The sequence below is a fragment of the Mauremys reevesii genome, linkage group 3, assembly GCF_016161935.1.
Source record: "Mauremys reevesii isolate NIE-2019 linkage group 3, ASM1616193v1, whole genome shotgun sequence".
Lineage (NCBI taxonomy): Eukaryota > Metazoa > Chordata > Testudines > Geoemydidae > Mauremys > Mauremys reevesii.
The window spans coordinates 177,703,780-177,724,003 of record NC_052625.1 but is presented as its reverse complement, the minus strand read 5'-3'; the positions used below and the strand labels follow the sequence as shown (position 1 = coordinate 177,724,003).

Genomic DNA, 20,224 nt, shown 5'->3' with positions numbered 1-20,224 from the left:
TATGACTGGGAAATGTTACACAAGAGAGAGGGTACACTAATGGAACTACTTATGTGGATAAAATCTTGTGTTTCAAGAATCATGACCTGGCACTGACGCTCTTCAGCACTTAGGAGCTGGTTATCTTGCCTTTGTTTGTGAACCCTTAGGTGCACCTCACTTCTCAGATGGCCACTGCTAGCTGAAAGCTCAGAAATAACAATTGCTTTTGCTCTTAAACTGAGTTCGAGCTCATTTAAATGTATTCAGAATGAGGAGCATCTCCCTTGTGAACTTAGATTGCTGAGCTGAGCACGACGACTGCAGCTTTCTTCTCTAGTTATAAAAAACAAAAAGTAATCAGGTCTGCAGTTGTACATGCTCAGATGCTGGGGGTTGCACAAGCTGACTGGCTGTATTCAGTCCTGTAGCATCAGCGGGGCTTGAGACAAGATTGCAGTTGCAGTCTCTGCTGCAAGGACTCCTCTAGCCCCAGACACCACGGTGAGAGGCGTAGGGTGGACGAACCGTTCACCCACCAGCAGAGTGGCGAGGGCTCGGTCTCAGCCCGCCTGCTGCCAGCACACACACAACTCGCGTATCTTACTAGCCTCTCAGCAGCCAAACGAGGCGGTTCCTGGTGTCGGGACCGCTTAGGCCGGGAATATTTCGCAGCCGGGCCAGCCCCGCCGCTCTGCTCAGGGACCAGCGGCCGGAGCCCGGAGGGTGCAGCCTGAGGCCAGCACTGGCGCTGGAGCAGAGCCCGAGTCGGGCTCCGCCGGGCAGGTTTCTCCGCCGAGGGATGCTGAGGCGGAGTCAGTGGAAGGGGGAATTACGCGGGGGAGAAGGGGAGGCCGCTGGGATCCCGCTGCCCCCGCGGGGCTTCGAACCCCGCCCCTCCGGCTCCGAGTGCGGGGTAGTCCCCGCCCCTCCTGTGCCCGGGGCTAAGGCGACGGGCGGGCGCACGTGACCGGCTCCGAGGAGGGGGACAAGGAGGAGGCAAGATGGCCGCCGCCTCTGGGTGCAGGTGAAGAGCCCTGGGAGCTGCCACCGCCCGCGGACCGGAGCCAACCGCCGCCGCCTCGGCAGAATCTCCCGGGACCGGAGAGGCCGCTCGCGGGGGTCGGTCCAGCCGGCTCAGGGGTAAGTAGCGGGGGAGCGCGGAGCTGTCATACAAAGGGCGCGACGGAGCCGCCTTGACCCCTCGGCGGCGGCTGCCCGCTCTGCCCTGGCTGGGGCTGGGCACTGCCGAGACTGCGGGCGGGGGTAACGTCCGGGCCCGTGCGCCGTCCTCTGCCCGGGGGCGCGCAGCTCTTCGCTGCCTGGGCTGGGCAGGGCAGGGCAGGGAGCGGCGCCGCCCGCCTGCTCTGTCTCTCCAGCTCCTGCAGCCGCGCTCGGCGCTGGGGGGGTCGTGTGTGTAGGGCAGAGCAGGGCGCTTCCCGAGCCCATGAAAGGGCTTGGCCGTGGGCCGTTTACACCCCTCCCCCTGTGCGGTGAGTGGTCATTTACACCCCTCCATTCTCCCCCCCCATGCAGAGAATTGTCATATAGACCTTTCCCTCCCCTCTCTCCCCCCGCTTGGCATTTTCATTTACACCCCTCCACCACACCCACTCACCCATGCACAAGCACAAATTTAATGAACAGCCCATGGGATACTACAAACATGAACAAGCTCGGCTGTCAGCCACACTAGAGCATCTGTCTTCTAATGTGTTTTTTTTCCTTTATTATTGATAATGTGGAAAGACAAACATGGTCTTGATGCAGATTATAACTCTCTTGTCAAACCTGCTTACCCATGCTAGTAACCACCCCCCAAATAAACCTCCCACATGCCATGTTGCAGAAATTAAAACAATAAAATAAACAGAGCAGGTGGAAAGACAATATAGCAAGGGGAAAGGGAATTGCTCTTCAAATCCAAAAGGCATATATAAAAAAGTAAAAGTAATTATTGATTTACTAGGTATATTTGAGAGTCAAGGTGGGTGAGGTAATATCTTTTATTGGACCAACTTCAAGACCATTAACATCTATTAGGTTAATAACGTGTTTACATTATAGAGACTATGTCATTTGAAGGACCCATTGAAGTGAATTCATAGATTATAGCACAGGGGTGAGCAAACTACGGCCCCTCAGGACTTTGGATCTGGCCCATGGGATTGCCACCCCTGTGGGGCCGCGGGCCCCATGCCACTCCCAGAAGCGGCTGGCACCATGTCCGATGGGGGGGCCAAGGGCTCCGTGTGTTGCCCTCGCCTGCAGGCACCACCCCATGGGAACGGGGAGCCTTGGCCAATGGGAGCTTCGGGGGAGGTACCTGCAGGCAAGGGCAGCCTGTGAAGCCCTCTGCCCCGCCTCCCCCAAGGGCTGTAGGGATGCGGTGCCGGAGCAGCACAGGGCCAGGGCAGGCAGGGAGCCGCTGCCACCCTGGAGCTGCTCCAGGTAAGTGACGCCGGGCTGGATCCCACACCCTGAACCCCCCCTGCATCCCAGCCCCCTGCCCTGAGTCCCCTTCAGCACCCCGCACCACTCCTGCACCTCAACCCTGTGCCCGGAGCCTCTTCATACACCCGTACCTCTCCTCCGCCCCAACCCCTTGCCCTGAGCCAACCAGATGTGGCCCTCAGGCCAAAAAGTTTGCCCACCCCTGTTATAACATATATGAAATGCTATAATCTAACACATTTTCTGTTTTTCAGCTTGTTAGTAATATAAATATGAGAAATTAAGAAGTCTCTGTGGATTTGAAATCTCATTAAATGATAAAAGGAGATGAGCTAAGAGTAAACATGTAAAGATGGGAAACTGACAGTCTCTGCTGCAAGGAGTTAGTCTAAATCATAGATAGCACAAGATCCAAAACAAAACAGCTAAATAGGAAAGTCATGATTTTTACATAAGAACGGCCATATTGGGTCAGACCAAAGGTCAGTCTAGCCCAGTATCCTGTCTTCTGACAGTGGCCAATGCCAGGTGCCCCAGAGGGAATTAACAGAAGAGGTAATCATCAAGTTATCCATCGTCTGTCGCCCATTCTCAGCTTCTGGCAAATAGAGGCTAAGGACACCATCCCTTCCCATCTTGGCTAATAGCCATTGATGGACTTATACTCCATGAATTTATCTAGTTATTTTTTGAACCCTGCTGTAGTCTTGGCCTTCACAACATCCTCTGGCAAGGAGTTCCACATGTTGACTGTGCATTGTGTGAAAAAATACTTCCTTTTGTTTGTTTTATACTTGCTGCCTATTCGTTTCATTTGGTGACCCCTAGTTCTTGTGTTATGAGAAGGAGTAAATAACACTTCCTTATTTACTTTTTCCACACCAATCATGATTTTATAGACCTCTATCATATCCCCTCTACGTCGTCTCTTTCCGAAGCTGAAAAGTCCCAGTCTTATAAATCTCTCCTCATACGGCAGCCATTCCATACCCCTCATCATTTTTGTTGCCCTTTTCTGAACCTTTTCCAAGCCCAACATATCTTTTTTGAGATGGGGTGACCATATCTGCACGAGTATTCAAGATGTGGGCATACTATGGATTTATATAGAGATAATACAATATTTTCTGTCTTATTATCTATGCCTTTCTTAATGATTCCCAACATTCTGTTAGCTTTTTTGACTGCCGCTGCACATTGAGTGGATGTTTTCAGTGAACTATCCACAATGACTCCAAGATCTCTATCTTGAATGGTAACAGCTAATTTAGACCCCGTCATTTTATATGTAGAGTTGGGATTGTTTTCCTACGTGCATTTATCAACACTGAATTTCATCTGCCATTTTGTTGCACAGTCATCGAGTTTTGTGAGATCCTTTTGTAGCTCTTTGGAATCTGCTTGGGGCTTAACGATCTTGAGTAGTTTTGTATCATTGCAAATTTTGCCACCTCACTGTTTACCCCTTTTTCCAGATCATTTATGACTATGTTGAATAGGACTGGTTCAAGTACAGCCCTCTGGGGGACACTACTACTTATCTCTCTCCATTCTGAAAACAGACCATTTACTCCTACCCTTTGTTTCCTATCTAACCAGTTACCAATCCATGGGAGGACCTTCCCTCTTAAGCAAAGTAAGCTGTCATGGGATAAGAGCCTTTGGTGAGGGACGTTGTCAAAGGCTTTCTGAAAATCTAAGTACGCTATATCCTGAATGTGATCTAGAAAAGCATGTTGTCAGCAAGAAATAATGTGATAAGAACATTATTAAGCAGACTTATTTTCTGGCCCACAGTTTGGTTCCACTTGGTCCAAAGATCACACAGAACGGATTATTCTTTCTTACTACAGTTATTTGAGAGAGTTCACATTGGTACTTTTGTTTGCTTTGAAACTTTTTATTTTTCTTTAAAAGAATTGTTTGAAACAGAAAATGACATATTATAGTAGTAATTACCATGCTTTTATTATGTAGAAGTTTTCAGTGTATTATAGGAAATAGGTAGTGCAATATTTTACTAAAATACAAATGTATTGGATCAATCACTTGTTGTTCATCCACCAATATTTAAATTCTATCTTAAGAGTGCAAGATTTTTCTGGGAAGGTTTATGCTTTATAAACTCTTGGCACATACTATTCACGGGTCTATTATCTGTTAGATGTTTATTTTCTTTTAATGTTTGCTCTTTTTATTAAGCAGGGAAGTTAGACTTATAAGATAGTAATTACACTTTTTAGCCTTTGCTTAAAATATGTACTGCATTTGCTTTGTTCCAGTCTTTTGGTATCTTCCCAATTCTCAGTGACTCTTCAGAAATTTTTTGGCTCTGATATATAGTTTTTATAAAGACTGTCTTATTTCTCCTTATTCCTTAACCAACTCATTCAGATATGGAGAGGAAAAAGTGCTTTCAAATGCTGAGAAAAGATGACAATCAACATAGGGTATTAGTCAGGAGGGGAATTGAGACAAGGGAGAGATGATTCAGGAGAGGATTATTGTGGTGTTCTCACAAACATTCATCCTCCCTTTTCCTGAGGGCCAGAACTGGATCTCCCCAAGCCCTTGTCTCTAACCTCTTGTCCATCGTTTGGCAGGAGAGCTGTATGAAAATATGACTGTAATTAGATGTTAATTAGAATTCTGGCCCCAAATCTTAAATTTGTCTTCAGGACCTACTGAAGTGTATTTAAAAGGAGGCACTACTTCTTCCACATGGTACCTGCAACATTACCTAGTTAGATCATTCTTACTGTGCTACAGTACTGGTTATTATAATATTCCGGTACTTCCTGGTGAAAATGGTTGCTGCTTTTCTATTCCATATGACCTCTCACTGTGTCAGGCAGTCCCTGCTCCAACATTAGCTATTCCTCTTCATCTATTAGTATCCAACCCATCTGAGGGTCTATGTCAATAAATCATATTTATCATCAATTGAATTACCATTAAATACATTAGGAGCAAGAGAAACATGAAGTAAAGTGTAAATCCACTATTAGCATGGAAGGAAAGCTAATAACTGATGACATCAAGATGGCTGAGGTGTTTGATGCCTGTTTTGCTTCAGTTTTCACCAAAAAGTTTAATGATGACCAGATATGTAACACAATTACCATTAACAGCCAGGAGGAAAGAACACAAGCCAGAATAGTGAAAGAACAGGTTTAAGACTATTTAGATGAGTTGGATGTGTTCAAATTGGAAGGTCCTTATAAAATTCGTTCTGAGTACTTAAGGTACTGAAGCAATCTTGGAACTATAAGCAATTATCTTTGAATTATCTTTGAAAACTCCTGGAGGAGGATGGGTGAGGGCAAATATAGTACCTATATTTAAAAAGAAGAAAGAGGATCTGGGGAATTATAGACTTGTCAGCCTAACTTCAATGCCTGGAAAGTTACTGGAACAAAGTATTAATCAATGTGTAAGCACCTAGAGGATAATGGGTTTATAAGGAATAGTCAGCAAGGATTTGTCAAGAACAAATTATGCCAAACCAACCTAACATCCTTCTTTGACAGGGTTCCTGGCCTAATGGGTAGAGGGGAAGCAGTAAACATGTTGCATCTTAATTTTTTTAAGGCTTTTCACACAGTCACATATGACATTCCCATAACTAAGAAACTAGGAAAATGTGGTCTAGATGAAATTACTGTTAAGGTGGAGGAAAGACTGTACCCAAAGAGTAGTTATCAACGGTTTGCTGTCAAACTGGAAGGGCATGTCTGGTGGAGTAACACAGGGGGCAGTCTTTGGTCCAGTACTAGTCAATATTTTCATTAATGACTTGGATAATGGAGAGTATTTGTGGATGACACCAATCTGAGAGGGGTTGCAAGCACTATGGAGGACAGGATTAGAATTCAAAATGATCTTGACAAATTGGAGAATTGATTTGAAATCAACAAGATGAAATTCAATAAGGGCAAGTACAAATTACCACACTTCAGGAAGAAGAAAAAAAAAATCAAATGCACAGCTACAAAGTGGGGAAGAACTGACGAGGTGGCAGTGCTGCTGAAAAGGACCTGGGGGTTATAATGGATCACAACTTGAATGCATCAATGTGATGCAGTTGTAAAAAAAAAAAGCTAATATGATTCTGGGGTGTATTAACAGGACTGTTGTACGTAAGACATGAGAGGCAATTGTTCCATGATCCTTGTCCTTGGTGTGGCCTCAGCTGGAGTACTGTGTCCAGTTATGGGCATCACACTTTAGGAAAGCTGTGGACAAAATCGAGAGTCCAGAGGAGAGTGACAAAAATGATAACCTTTTCTCATAGGTAAAGTTGTCTAAATCTTAAAACAGACACGCAAACACCGGGCATGTTCAGTCTTGAGAAGCAAAAACTGAAGGGGGACCTAGTAAAAATTTTCAGATGTACTAAGGTCTGTTATAAAGAGAAGAGTGATTAATTGTTCTCTTTGTCCACTGAAGTTTAGACAAGAAGTACTGGGCTTAATCTGCAGCAAGAGAGTGTTGAGTGGGGGGTTGAGGGAGAAGATTTACATCCAAGTCAGATGGTGTTGCCCAGCAGTGAGAGTATGGGACTGGCGGTAGGGGAACCCGGGCCCCGCCTGCTCCACCAGGTTCCAACCCAGGGCCCTGTGGCCGACAGGTCACATATGTGGCCTTGGGGTGGATGCTACAAGCCTACTCCTGGGTCGCTTCCTACCTGTTTCTGAGGGGTTTCTCCCTGATGGTGATCCAGAGACTCTTCTCCTTCAGTCACTGATTTGTTGGCAGAATGTCTTGGGGTTGATATCCATGTAAACTAAAATGGCTGCATTTACTGTAATGTAATCCAGTGCCTTTATGCAATCTAGGCCCCTGTAGGCAGCTTGGATGGATGGGGTTATGAGGGTGGACCAGTGTTCTTGCAGCTAGCATGCCACTATGACTATCTGCTCAAAGATGACCAAGAACACTTCTTGGTTGTCCCCGGGGCCCATTTTTGAGAGCCTGTTGGGCTGCCTAGTGGGTGAAGGACATTACCTGAGGGTTCTGACGTCCTGGCATTAGATGCACCCTGGGGCTGCAGAGCATTGCTGCCTGCTGAATTAGGTATGGCTGTAGTTCCTGCTGCTTTGCCACCAGCTCTTGGAGTAGCTGCTGCTGCTGTTGGGTCGCTTGCTGTTGCTGCTGGGCAGTGGCTGACCCTGCTGTTGCTGGACTGCCTTCTGTTGTTGGCTCTCTCCTTGGACCGATATGCTGGTACGTCTGCTGCCCGTCTAACGGGACTGGGCTGGTGCCTGCATTCTCCACCAGTTGTCACCAGGGGTGGGGTGGGGAGAGCAAGGGATTTGCGTCAGAGTCCAGTGGTATTGGCCTGCAGTGAGAGTCTGTGGGTAGGGAAACCCAGGCCTGTCCTGCCTCATCAGGTTCCACCCCAGGGCCCTGTGATTGGCACATTGGATATGTTACCTGGGGGCAGATGCCACAAGCCTGCTCCCTGAGTCACTTCCTACCTGTTGCCAGGGGGGTTCCCCTTACAGTGATCTGGGGGCCCACTGTTCCCGGTCTCCATGGAGTGGCTCAGCAACAGGGTCTGGGTGATGTGGAGCTTCTCCCGCCTCTCTGCAGGAGCAAACCGTTTAGGACTGCTCCCTTACTCTGCCTGGCTTTGTGGCTTCCGTTGTGAACATGCCCAGCAGGTGCAGCTGGGTATGGCCTTCTGGGCCCAGAGTTCCTCTTTAATCTTTGGTTCCCCGATGTGGGCTTATATACCCCGTAACACGGATATGTCGATTAGATATAAGGAAAAATTTACTTAATATAAGAGTAGTTGAGCTCTGAAATAGGTTTACACAGGAGGTTGTGAAATTCCCATTGTTGTAGGTTTTTAGGAACAGGTTGGAAAAACCCCAGTCAGGGATGGTCTAGGTTTACTCGGTATAGCCTCAGTGCAGACAGCAGGATTTGATCACTTCTGAAGTTCCTTCTAGCCCTACATTTTTCTCTGATGCTATTATTGTAAAATATGGAATGATAGGGAATTGTAATCACTTTTGGCTCAATTCTGCCACCCTTATTTATGTTCACTAGTATGTTACTTTGTAGGTAGTTATATGGAAATAACTGAAAGTATTTGCACAGTGAAGTACTCCTCAGTGTAAGTAAAGGTGGCACAATCTAACTTTTACAATTAAGACTAGAACTGAAAGAATCTTCAGTGCAGATTTTTCATAATTGATGATAGCAACTTACTAACAAAATACAATAGAATAATATCTAGTAGGTTGAAGTTTGTTAGGATGTAAGTTTTACTGACTATTGTTTCTTATTAACATTCTCCTGTAATAAAATATCACACACAAATATGATTATATTGTGTCCCAATATCTAATTTTCAGTTTTAAATTCAGATTTGTGAGAATACAACTTTTGTTTTTTCAACATTCATTCAGATACTGCATTTAGATATTTATGTACGCCTATTTTGTAGCAGATTTTCTTTATTCTGCAGCAAGCACTGTCTTCCTCTGTGTTGCCATTTCAGATCTTTTTGCAGGTAACTGAAAAAGGCATCTGCCTCTGTCAGCAATGAAGGAGAGGGAAGGTGGTTTTTGTAATAGAGACAGAAGAAAAAAATATATTAGGGAGAACAAAATGAAAACTTTTCACAGTATGTGATCTCTCTTAAATTTAAATTTTTAAGAAACTAAATTCATAGAATCTCAGGGTTGGAAGGGACCTCAGGAGGTCATCTAGTCCCAACCCCCTGCTCAAAGCAGGACCAAACCCAACTAAATCATCCCAGCCAGGGCTTTGTCAAGCCTGACCTTAAAAACCTCTAAGGAAGGAGATTCCACCACCTCCCTAGGTAACCCATTCCAGTGCTTCACCACCCCACTAGTGAAAAAGTTTTTCCTAATATCCAACCTAAACCTCCCCCTCTGCAACTTGAGACCATTACTCCTTGTTCTGTCATCTTCTACCACTGAGAACAGTCTAGATCCATCCTCTTTGGAACCCCCTTTCAGGTAGTTGAAAGCAGCTATCAAATCCCCCCTCATTCTTCTCTTCTGCAGGCTAAACAATCCCAGTTCCCTCAGCCTCTCCTCATAAGTCATGTGTTCCAGCCCCCTAATCATTTTTGTTGCCCTCCGCTGGACTCTCTCCAATTTATCCACATCCTTCTTGTAGTGTGGGGCCCAAAACTGGACACAGTACTCCAGATGAGGCCTCACCAGTGCTGAGTAGAGGGGAATGATCACATCCCTCGATCTGCTGGAAATGCCCCTACTTATACAACCCAAAATGCCATTAGCCTTCTTGTCAACAAGGGCACACTGTAGACTCATATTCAGTCAACAAAGTTAAATTGGTGTTTAACTTTTTTTTTTAATGAATAGATCATAAAGTTAACCAAGTAATGCTACAGTTTACTGTCCGAGCTGCCTAGTCTAATTTTAAACATTCAGCTACTGAGATGGACAAAACTCATCTGTGATTTAAAAACATGAGAGATCTGTGAGACAGTATATTGAGTGACTGCAAAGGTTAACATGAAATAGCATTTTTTTCCCTGTATGGAATTTGAAACTGGTGTAAGTAGGATTGTGAGAGTAAATAGAAGCTTACAGGTTTTGTTTGTCACGACCTGGTCAGCTAGCTTTAGGAGCTCTTGCAGTTTAGATAGACTAAATTTTTGGTAAATCAGCAAATCATTGCAGTTTTTACTGAGAGTGATAATCTCTTTCGAAGCTCAGGAAATGTGAGCTTTACAAAAACAGGTTAATCTTTGCCCATATATCAAGACCTTTCCACTCCTTATCTAACCCCTCAGTGTTCTTAGTCTCCTCACCCTCACTGTGGTGTTTTAAGGTGTGATCTGATGTCTCAGGCTTTATAGTCCCAGGATGTTTAGGGGTTTCCATAAATGGAGAAGTTTGAAATTATTTTGAATTGACTCCTCAGCTACTTAGGTCCCTTTGCTCTTCTGGTTAGGGAGGAGGTCCTAGGGCTAATTCCTGGTTCACTTGTCCAAGTGGGGATTGCCTTCCCAATATGTTCCTGGTTTACTTCATAGAGGCACTTGTATGGACCTTTAAAGAGGCACTGGTGTAGGGTTTTCATGTGCGCCTCAAGAAATAATGCATATATTGTAATTAATTGTGCAGTTAAAGGAGTGTGTACATAATAGAGGCACCCGAGAGGGACTTAAAAATAAGTGGGCATGTTCCTCCCTGAAGTGACTGTTGGAGTGATTAATTCAAGTGTGTGTTTTTCCCCTTTAAAAACTGTAGGAAATTAAATGCAAAAAAAGTTAATGAAATATTGAGATGTCCTAGATAAATAGTAAAAAGTAAAAGTTAAGGTTTCTGTTTCTTTTGCAATTGTCTTGGTCATGTTGAATTGATGACCAATTTCTATTTTTTCTTTGTTAAATATGTAGCTAAATACAACATCTGGGTCAAATATTTGCTTGACAGTGAACCTGCTTTTGTGGGTTTGTGTCAGGTATGTTATGTATGTAGCAACCCTTACTGTTTCACAGCTAAGAGTATGTCTACACAGCGGACATTAAAGCGTGCTGCTTTATAAAACCACCTCTGTGATGGGAATAGTTCCCAGTGCTATAGTGCTATCTACACTGCCACTTTACAGCGCTGAAACTTTCTTCGCTTAGGAGTATGTTTTTTTCATACCCCTAAGCGAAGAAAGTTTCAGTGCTATAACTGGCAGTGTAGACAAGGACGTTTTATGTATGTATTATTTTTCTAGGTTTTCAATGTATAAGTGAGGGATTGGGGACTGGGCGAATGAGGATGAACCTGTATAAGGGTACAAGTACAACTGCTAATATAACAGATTTTACTGACAGGCAGCTGGACTATGCTTTCTGTGTTGTAGGGTACATTCTGACAAAGAAGTATAGCTTGTGATGGAAACTTTGTATGCATCCTGGCTCAATCAGTCAGGTTTGTGTTCATAGCGCATAAATTTTCCGTTACGATGTATAATTGCTAAAAATTACCCTAAATCTAAATTAAAAACAAATTACTCTTTATCAGGATCCACCTTTCTAACAATTTTTGTATAGACAGACTATATGTTTCTTGAAAATGTCACTCAACAATGAAAAGTAGTACTGCTATGGACAAATTTCTGCCAGAGCCCGGTTTCAAATACCAGTGGATTGATTTGAATCAGCAAGCAGGAAGCCTTCATTTAAATAATTGATTTTAATCTTGTTTTGCATTTGTACTTTTAAATTATTTCCTTAAGAAAGGATCGTTCTCATTGGTAAAAGTTGGTGGTATGTTTTGCTAATCAGGAGGATGTACTATATCTATATACATTTATATAAGCAGTTATACAGCTTAACATACTTTTTTTAGACTCTTAATTCAATTTTCACAATTTTTATTATGTTAGAAAATGATGGACAACACATCTTGTTTACTTAGAAAATGATCTGTTTTTTACTTGTGGTTTGTGTCAAGCCGCATTTGAATGGATATTGAAATTTAAATAAATGCACAAAGAGCATTTTAATTTTTGTATTAAATAAAACTACATTAAATATGCTGGATGCATAAGAGAAAGTTTATCAAAACCTGTTTTACATTTAAAAGTTTTATTACACAAAGGAAATATTATCTGTACTTATTGTGTCTAATTGAATGGATTAACTGTTTCTGATCATCATGTTCTTCAAGATTTTAGAACTAGTCAAGCTCATCCGCTCACCTAATTATTGTTCATAGACTGGAAGAGGAAAACAAGCTTTCCTGCTTTTTCAGCTGACATTTGGTTTCTCAACTTTGAATGAACTAGTTGAATAAACTGAAATCATTTCAAAATATTTTCTCTGTACCTGTTGAAGAAGCTACTGAAGTCAAAATTAATTTGTTACTTCAACAAACTCTCCACAGGTTCAGTGGTTGGACTTTCTATAAAACTTTGACATCACAGATTAACTGCTTGAATAGTAAGATTAGGCCTTAACATAGGGTTGTCATAATTTCAAATTTAACATTAAGTAGGTTTATTTTAAAAAAGAAAAATAAACATTTTTGATATACATAAATTTTTGTATTAACAAAACTTGATCTCCTACTTTTAGTGCTAACAGGAATTTGTTGCATTTTGAGCCCAATTTAGAACGCAATCCTAATTTATGGAGTTGCAACCGGGTGCCTCCATATTTTCTTCATAGAGTCCCCAATCAGGAGGATCACTGCTCCATTTCAGTAGTTTACTGTACAGATGTTGATGGATCGCCTGTCTCAAAGAACTTGCAAGAAAAAATGGCTAAACAAGGAGGAAGAACAATTTAGAAATTAGGCTTTATTATACTTTCAGGGTTTTATTCCTAAAAGGAGAGAGTCTTAATTTTAGGGAGGTAATTATTTTATGTCAGTGACATGTGGGAGCCCTAAACAGTTTTACTGTGCTGTTAAGAAATGGTTTATTTCATGGTGCTTAGCATTTCAAAAAGTGAAACTTCAAAGTGCATCTAACATAACAGATTTGTTAAGCCACTGTTGATATTTTTTCCCCTGAGGAGTGCACAGTCAGTTATTTTGCTATTTCTTGGATTAATTGATATCTGAGGGATAAAAATCTACATTAAATCAGAATGTCAGCCAGTTGAATAATTTACAAGGCTGTGCACTTATCTACAGTGCAACAGGTCTGTCTTTGCACTTTTGAAATGTGGAAGTTAGTGATATTAAGGGAAGAATCTTTCTTTCAGTAGGGAGGCATGCTGAATACTGTTTTCTCTCAGACTCCCTGTAGAATTGCTAACTGAGAATTTGCTGATAAAATATTGACCACAAATACGTAGTGTAATTTATTCTGGAAACATTCATCATTTTCTGCTAATAAATTTTATTTATTGCACTTTTTTTGGTATAGAAATATTTGTTCCTCTTGTGGAATGTTTTTCAAGAAAATGCCAGAATAAAAATATGTAGAAAATGACGGAGTAGAAGACTAATCTGCAGACTTTAAAAAAAAAAATAGTAGTTTTGTTGGAATTACAAAATATAATTTTAAGTTTTTAATATTAACTGAAACTGAGAAGTTTTGTGTTTGCAGTGCCTATTGTTGCAATGGTTGAATAAATGTTAATGTGGCAAAGTCTTTTCCTTATTGGGCTATTAAGCCCTGATATAGCAAGATTCTTAACCCTTGTTTAACTTTAAGCATGTGAATATTCCATTTGGCATGGAATTAAGTACCTTGTGAATTGGCGCTCTAGTGCTAAAACCAGTGGATGGAAGTAATGTTTTATTTAGGGCTAGTCTACACTGTGGCAGTGCTTTAACGTGGCTTGTGTAGTCATGGCAGAGCGCTGGGAGAGAGTCCTCGATGGCGGGCGGGAAGCATTGGGAGGGAGGGGGAAGAGCAGGAATGTGGTGCTCACGGAGGAGGAGGATGTGAGGAGGGGGTGGGGATATCTTGGCTGCCGGTGGGTGCGGAGCACCTGCTAGTTTTTCCCCGTGGGTGCTCAGAGTTGACGCCTATGGCTTGGGTGGTTTTTTTTGTTTTTTTTCACACTCCTGAGTGAGAAAGTTGCAGCGCTGTAAAGTGCCAGTATAGACAAGCCCTAATTCTGTTCATGCCTTTTGTTTGTTTTTGTTTGGAGGGGGTATCAAACCCCTTTATATCTTGGCCACATAATAGCATGCTCAGGATGTGAACTTAGAATGTCTGTATTGTTCCTCTTTGTGATGCATTGTGGCAGATGACTACTCATCCATAGTCTCTTATGGGATGGAAAAAATTCATATTTCTGCTTTTCTCCTGTGACTGTCAGGCCCTCATGGCAAAAAAGTGACAAAAGCTGGTAGAAATCACTGCAGAAATGGCTGAAGCAGGGACTGTTGCACTGGGAAAAGGGAGGGGGGGAAATGGGCCCCAACCAGGGCTACCCCAACACAATTCATACCCAGAACTGTGCAGAGGAGACAGTCCTTTCCCAGGCACTAGGAACCAACCTGCTATCTGGCCTTGAGGAAAGAAACTGCAGGCCCAAGCCAGCCAAAAACTAGTTGATAGGAGCAGCTAAAGCGGGGACTCCCATAAACTGATCTCAAGAGAAATTTCTGAAGTTTTGACCAGACTTACTCTGCTCTGTGCTGATTAACTGTTTGCACCAACTCCCACCTGCCCCTTCTAACAGTTTCTTAATTTCAGCCTCACTCCACACCTACCCCCTTGCCCTTCTCTTCTCCCCTGCCTTGACCTGCTCATCACCTTCACTTTCATTTTAGCTTATGCTTTCCTAATTATCCCCAACACAGAGGTTCTCAACCTTTTTCTTTCTGCCCCCCCCGCTCTCCCCGCAACATGCTATAACAACTCCACAGCCTACCTGTACCACAGTAACTGGTTTTCTGCATATAAATACCAAGGCAGGCATTGGGGGTAGCAAGCAGGGCAGTTGCCTGGGGCTCCATGCCACATGGGTCCCTGTGAAGCTACATTGCTCAAGCTTTGGCTTCAGCCCAGGGTGGCAGGTCTCAGGTCTCTGGGCTTCAGTTCCATGCAGTGGGGCTTTCGCTTTCTACCCTAGTCTAATGCTCGCCCTGCTTGGCGGCCCCACAGGGGGCCCCAGACACCTGGTTGAGAACCACTGCCCCAGTGCACTGCCTCCACAAGTGAAACTAACAGGATAGTTGCCATCATCACATTGTTCACTGTGCTTGTATATTATACTCCTTTCACATATTCTGTGTCTGATATGTCTATTTAGATAGTCCCTGCCCCAAAGTACACCTCTACCCAGATATAACGCGACCCGATATAACACAAATTCGGATATAACGCGGTAAAGCAGCACTCCAGGGGGGCAGGGCTGCGCGCTCCGGTGGATCAAAACAAGTTTGATATAACGCCGTTTCACCTATAATGCGGTAAGATTTTTTGGCTCCCGAGGACAGCGTTGTATTGAGGTAGAGGTGTATGTACAATCTACTTTCATGCTTATACAGAGCCTAGCCCATTATTATAATAATGGATGCTTATATACGAATTGCCCTGTTTCTCTGGAACTGATTGTAATTTTAAAATTTCTGTTGGAATTTATAAATTTTTAATATTAATATGGGAGACCACCAGACACCAGTTTAGACTTAATAAAGGAATTTATGCTTAAAGACAAAATAGTGCTTTATGTAATTGCTCCAGACATGCCAAACAGCCTAAAAATAAGCAGTCACTACATCCACTCTCAAAGTATTCATAAGCATGTGATCAGTATACTCATAAATTAGCCAGACCTAGGAAAACTGTCTCATCCTGGTGTGCTCCAGCATGGTGAGGTAGGGTCTGACAAAGAACCCAAACATTCATAACAAGAGTTATACCTTTTAACAAACAATTGGCATAGCCAATTACCACTTTAGCTAACAAACCAATTTGAGACAGTTCCCCCATCTTTATTTCCAGTTTTATTTTAGATAACATTTACAACCTCCTTTCGCCCTAAGGTCTTTTCTCGTCTCTTCTGCTGACCAACACCTTTTTATTTATTTATTTATATATTTTTTCAGACCTGGTTTCAGATAGGATTTACTTTTAGGATAACACTGGTATGTGATGTAGGAAGGTCCATGTTGGCTCCTTTTAAGACATTCTTGTTTTCTTATTTAAAACGATCTGTTTGGCCTATTGGTCAAAATGAGGCTTTTTTTTTTAAAGAAATTCCCCATATCTCATTAGTTATTCTTTTAACCAGACATCTTCCCTACTTCATTCCTTCTGCCTTTATAACTCATTATTTTCAAGACTTTCCTTGTACTTGCTAGTCAAGGTCTTTCTTTACAGCACACATGTTTCCTTAACCAAACTCAAGCTAATTCTAATTCTTTAATTTTGTATTTATCCTAAATGACCTTTCATAATGTCATTAAATCACGACTTTCAGATGGAGAATTGAAGTATAGAGAGATTAAGTGACTAGCCTAAAGTCATGCAGCCTGTGGAGGAGCTGTAAATTGAACCCAGATCTTTTCCTAGTCCACTGCCCGAATCACAAGATCATCCTCATTCTTGTGGATGAGGACAGCAGTATAAAATGAATCCATCAAGTTTTGAGATCATTCTGCCTTTTCTGTGATTGTGTAGAGATGTTTGAGTAGAAAATTTGCCGTGCTTCATTAGATGCAGGGCTGCCTGGGTAAAGTTTTTGGTGTCCGTGCTGACTACAGGAAATTATACCCTTCTGGATATCGCATGACTTTCTGTCACTGAGGAATTGCTGTTTATCTGTTATGTACATTGCATGTGCAGCATGTATGGGTGACTATGCCAAAAGAGTTGGCACTAACCTAATTAATGAGGTAAGACAGAATCAGTGTAGGGCAGGTAGCATTGATTTGCGTTGCCATAATTACTGTATGTTATCAGCACAGCAGCCAAGCAGGATTGGGATGATAAGTCTACCTGTCCTCATTAAGGACATGAAGGGTTACATTTTAGCTGTGAGGAGATGTATGGTATTGGTCCATTAGTAGATGGAAATGGTATAGTTATAAACAGTAAGGCAGAAGCATTTTAATATTTCTGTTCTATTTTTGGGGACAAACAGATGAGATTATTATCTTCCCCATATAATGAGACTTTCCATTCCACTAGTATCTCTGGAGAATGTTAAACAGAAGCTACTAAAATTAGACATTTTCATATTGGCATGTACATGCATCCGACGAAGTGGGTATTCACCCACGAAAGCTCATGCTCCAAAGCATCTGTTAGTCTATAAGGTGCCACAGGACTCTTTGCTGCTTTTACAAATGTAAATGTGTACATCTAGGAATAAAGAATGTAGGTCATACTTCCAGGATGGGGGACTACCCTGGGAAGCAGTGACACTGAAAAAGATTTGGGGGTTGTGGTGGATAATAAGCTGAACATGAACTTCTAGTGTGACATGATGGCTAAAAGAGTTAATGTGATCCTTGGATGCATAAATGGGAGAATCTAAAGTAGGAATAGAGAGGTTAGCTGATCTCAATATTTAGCATTGGTGCAACTGCCACTGCGATCTACAATTCAAAAAGATGTAGCTAAATTGGAGAGGTTGGTTGAGAGAAGAGCGACAAGAATGATCATTAAAGGATTAGAAAACAGTCCTTACAGCAATAAACTCAAAGAGCTCAATCTGTTTAGCTTAACATTCTACAAATACATTAGAAGCAAGAGGAAGACCAAGGACAGGGTAGGCCTGTTACTCAATGAGGCGGGAAAAACAATAACAGAAAATGTGGAAATGGCAGAGGTGCTTAATGACTTTGTTTCAGTTTTCACCAAGAAGGTTGGTGATGATTGGACGTCTAACATAGTGAAAGCTAGTGAAAATGAGGTAGGATCAGAGGGTAAAAATAGGGAAAGAACAGTTAAAAATTACTTAAGCAAGTTAGATGTCTTCAAGTCACCCGGACTGATGAAATGCATCCTAGAATACCTAGAATCAAGAAGCTGACTGAGGAGATATCTGAGCCATTAGCAATTATCTTTGAAAAGTCGTGGAAGATGGGAGAGATTTGGAAGACTGGAAAAGGGCAAATATAGTGCCAGTCTATAAGACGGGAAATAAAGACAACCCAGGGAATTACAGACCAGTCATCTTAACTTCTGTACCTGGAAAGATAATGGAGCAAATAATAAAACAATCAATTTGCAAACATCTAGAAGATAATAAGGTGATAAGTAACAGTCAGCATGGATTTATTAAGAACAAATTGTGTCAAACCAACCTGATAGCTTTCTTTGACAGGGTAACAAGCCTTGCCCACAGGGGGGAAGCAGTAGATATGGTATATCTTGACTTTAGTAAGGCTTTTGATACTGTTTCGCATGACCTTCTCATATACAAACTAGGGAAATACAACCTATGGAGCTACTATAAGGTGGGTGCATAACTGGTTGGAAAATCATTCCCAGAGAGTAGTTATCAGTGGCTCACAGTCATGCTGGAAGGGCATAACAAGTGGGGTCCCACAGGGATCGGTTCTGGGTCCGATTCTGTTCAATGTCTTCATCAATAATTTAGATAATGGCATAGAGAGTACACTTATTGTCTGCAAACTTTATACCAAGCTGGAAGGGGTTGCAAGTGCTTTGGAGAATAGGATTAAAATTCAAAATGATCTGGACAACTGGAGATATGGTCTGAAGTAAATAGGATGAAATTCAACAAGGACAAATGCAAAGTACTCCACTTAGGAAGGAACAGTCAGTTGCACACACATAAAATGGGAAATGACTGCCTAGGAAGGAGTACTGTGGAAAGAGATCTGAGGGTCATAGTCAGTGTTCCCTATAATTTTTCCCACCCATGTGTGGAGTGAATTTTGTTATGTGCACCAATATGGAGGTGATCTCTTGAGGTCTCTTCTAGTCCTATGATTCTATGAACATAGAGAAGATTAAGGGGTGGCTTGTACCTGCAAAGGAACAACTATTTATTAATGGGCTCTTCAATCTATTAGAGATAGGTATAACACAATCCAGTTGCTGGAAGTTGAAGCTAGACAAATTCAGGATGGATATAAGTCATAAATTTTTGATGGTGAGAATAATTGACCATTGGAATAATTTACCAAGGGTCATGGTGGATTTTCCATCATTGACCATTTTTAAATCAACGTTGGATATTTTTCTAAAAGATATGCGCTACAAATTATTTTGGGGGAGGTCTGTCTCCTGTGTTATAGAGGAGGTGAGACTGGATGATGACAGTGGTCCCTTCTGACCTTGGAATCTGCATCTATTGGGGCAGTACTCTTAAAAATAACTGAAATAATTGGAGTTTGGTATATAGTTTGTGGCCAACAGTGCTGCAATTGAGTTCCTATATACTAAGAAATATGCAGTACAGGTAATACCTTTTAGGGGGACGAGGACATTTGGGTGATCCATAGTACAGTCATATACTATACATCAGAGGTCAGCAACCTTTCAGAAGTGGTGTGCCAAGTTCACTGTAATGTAAGGTTTTGCGTGCCAGTAATACATTTTAACATTTGTAGACGGTCTCTCTCTATGTCTATATTATATAAATAAACTATTGTTGTATTTAAAGTAAATAAGGTTTTTAAAGTATTTAAGAAGCTTCATTTAAAATAAAATTAAAATGCAGATCTTATCAATTTAGTGTGATCCTTGCCTGGGATCCTTGTCTGGGGTTCCAGCCACCAGCCCTGCTCAGCCGGATGGTGGGCTGAGTGGCTCAGTCTGCTGCCAGTCTGGGGTGCCGGCAGCATTCAGCCTGCTGCCGGTCTGGGGTTCTGGCTGCCGGCTCCTTGCCAGTTGGGGTCCCAGCCGCTGGCCCCGCTTACCCTCATGCCGGCCTGGGTGAGCAGAACTCCAGGCTGGTAGCGGGCTGAGGGGGGCTGGCGGATGGGATCCCGGCTGGCAGGAGCTGGCGGACGGAACTCCAGACCGGCGGCAGGCTGAGCGGGGCTGGTGGCTGGAACCCCAGACAAGGATCCCAGGCCCTGCTCAGCCCACTGCCGGTCTGGGCTGAGTGGGGCTGGTGGCGGGCTGAGCGGCTCAGTCTCTGCTGGAATGACCTCTGGAAGTGAATGGTCTTCTATGCATATTTAATCCTCATCTTCTGTATGAAGACTGCCAACAAAGATGTCAGTTGTAATAGTGGGTTTTTAAATTTACAATATGTCAATTTATGACTGGATTTAAACCACCAGTTCACTTCTCACAGCTCTCAGTTTGTGATGAGTATCAGATTTCATATTTAGTTAAATAAAGCATCAGGATTTGTGATATTTCAGGGAAGGCATTTCCTCAGAATTTTGAA

At 42.6% G+C, this 20,224-nt stretch overlaps 1 protein-coding gene across 2 annotated transcripts in view; it reads left to right on the top strand.

Annotated features, from left to right (window-relative positions):
• The first annotated feature begins 940 nt into the window (after positions 1-940).
• Positions 941-20,224, top strand: part of KIDINS220 (kinase D interacting substrate 220) — a 166,027-nt gene continuing 146,743 nt past the window's right edge. The window contains exon 1 of one of the 2 annotated variants that reach the window (XM_039528935.1): positions 941-1,122. The gene's annotated coding sequence lies outside the window, so the exon portion shown is untranslated. Of the gene's footprint in view, positions 1,123-4,052; positions 4,070-20,224 lie in introns of those variants that run through there. The other variant, XM_039528936.1, reaches the window with a different exon arrangement.